Raw genomic sequence first — 2499 nt, 5'->3', positions numbered from 1 at the left:
GGGGGGGGGGGGGGGGTGAACATGGTTTATGCTAATCTAATCTGATTTAATACCAATTAAAAACTTATTAACAAATATCCTAGCAAATTAGCATGCAACAAGATATATATGTAAGGATATACAAAAAAGGATAAGTAAACTATAAACAAATACAAACAATATAGTGGATAAATTAGACAATGAGAGAATGGCGATAGAGATAAACAAAATATAAGTGCATAAGCCAAACTCAAATACACAAGAAATGATCACGGAGTTCGAACCTTCCATCCTACATCTCCGTTCTCCACTCCCGGGTAGAATCCACTACACAACCGGGTTTTCAACGCTCACCTGAATAACGTTTACATCACACAATATTGGTTTTCAACGCTCACCGATCAACTTTTACAATCACTCACAATATAACTACACAAATTACCACCTTAAGTGTTGTCCTCTCACGTGTCTCCCTCAAATACTCGGAATTACAACCTACCTCTAGGCTTTACCACTGACCCCACTCCTCTTGGGACCGACCATGGCTCTAACCTCTATACTCCTCTTGGTGTATTTGTGTAATACAAGTGAATCCTCACAATTAAGCTCTCATTACAAATAAATGATTATTCTCCAAACAAGGTGAGAACTCAATTAAACCCAACTCAATGCTACAATCTCTCACAATCCTAATAATACTATGTATGAAAATACTAAAGCTCAATGTGGGTGTGTGTAACAAAGAGATTAAATAAAACAAACTAAACTCAAATAAAAATTCTAGCTTATGAAATTTATGAAAAAAACAATAAATAGCTAGAAATAGAGTTTAGATCAACTTCTCTATAGATAACAAGAGGGAGAGAGAGAGAAGAGTTTAAGCTCAAACACAAATGGTGATCTCCTCTAGCTCTTGTGAAAATTGCTTCACAAAACCAAACTTGAACCAAACACTAAAACAAACTTAAACACCCTTTAAACTTGTTTAAAAACTTTCTTGGATAGTTTTTGGTCTGAGATATGAGAGGTATTTATAGGAACCCCAAAACACAAGAAAATCAAAGCAAAAAGATCAAAAATCCAAAATAGGACAAGGCTGAAAAAACTAGCCGTTACAGCATCAGTCGACTGACGGGTTTTATCAGTCGATTAATGAGCTGATCGTTATAGGTATTTTTTAGCTTATCAGTTGACTGATGACCTTATCAGTAGACTGGTCAGTCAACCAACATAAAAACATAAACTATTGATGATTCTAGGCATTTTATCAGTCGACTGAACACTTTCATCAGTCGACTGATAACACAATATCAGCCTGTTTTGAATAGTAAAACTAATTTTTAAAGTGCTTTTAAAAATAGAAAATAAAATCTAAAAAAATATAAAACTTTAGAAAATAATTGTAAACATGAAAATAAACATGTTACAAAAACTGGTTTTCAAAAAACACTTCCCATTTGAGAAATCTCATCATTTTTCAAAATAGTCCAAAACATGAAAATGAACATATTTGAAATTTAATGTTTTGACTAAACCATGTTTTAAAACTTTATAAAATAATTATATAGACTTGATAAAATATATAAACTATTGTTGTTAAGTCTATAAACTAAAAACATAATGTTTTATCAAAATCCACATATTATGCAATAAAACATGATTTCATTGAATTAAATAAACTTGATATTGATGAAATCATATGTAAGCATGTATAAACATGATGTAGGCGTCTAAAAATACCTATAGGTGTCTGCACACAGCTCAAGACAGAGAGAATATGACGAACGTCGTTATCCGAGTCTAAGAGGATTATTTGACGTCGACACGTGCATGAACCGGAATGGCGAACCAACTATGTCCCGTGTGCTCACCGGCTACCTCCAATTGGCCGTCACGCGCACGTCAATCAGCTTACGCACGTCGGTCAACACGCGCACGTCAATCAGCTCGCACGCGTCGGTCAACACCCACGCTTCAATCAGCTCGTGCGCGTCAGTCAGCTCGTGCGCGTCGGTCAACACGCGCACGTTAATCAGTTCGCGCGCGTCGGTCAACATGCGTACGTCAATCAGCTCGTGCTCGTCAGTCAGCCCAACGCACTTGTCGATCAGATCCAAAGTGCCCGACGCCCTTGTCGGTCAGATCCAAAGTGCCCGACGCACTTGTCAGTCAGATCCAAAGTGCCCGACGCATTCGTCGGTCAGTCCCTCAATGAAACGTACAAGTCAATGAGTCGACCAAATACGCAGAATGGTGGAAGATACAGGTCCGGGAAAGTCGAAAATCACCAAAAGGAGAAAAAAGAGCGAAAGAGCCTCGAAAACCGCGCTCGCGTGGGTCACTCACAAGTGACCCGCGGTGGCACGGGTCACTCACAAGTGACCCACGCTCGCGCGGGTCACTCACAAGTGACCCGCGCCCATGCAGGTCACATCGGTCCGTCTCGTACCCAGAACTGCTTATAACCTTCAAAATGCGTTTTCAACAGTTTTAAACTGTTTTCTTAGGATTTATCTATTC

Source organism: Asparagus officinalis, chromosome 7, assembly GCF_001876935.1.
Source record: "Asparagus officinalis chromosome 7, Aspof.V1, whole genome shotgun sequence".
In the NCBI taxonomy this organism is placed as follows: domain Eukaryota; kingdom Viridiplantae; phylum Streptophyta; class Magnoliopsida; order Asparagales; family Asparagaceae; genus Asparagus; species Asparagus officinalis.
The sequence above is the reverse complement of the archived record's forward strand: the minus strand, read 5'-3'. Positions refer to the sequence as shown.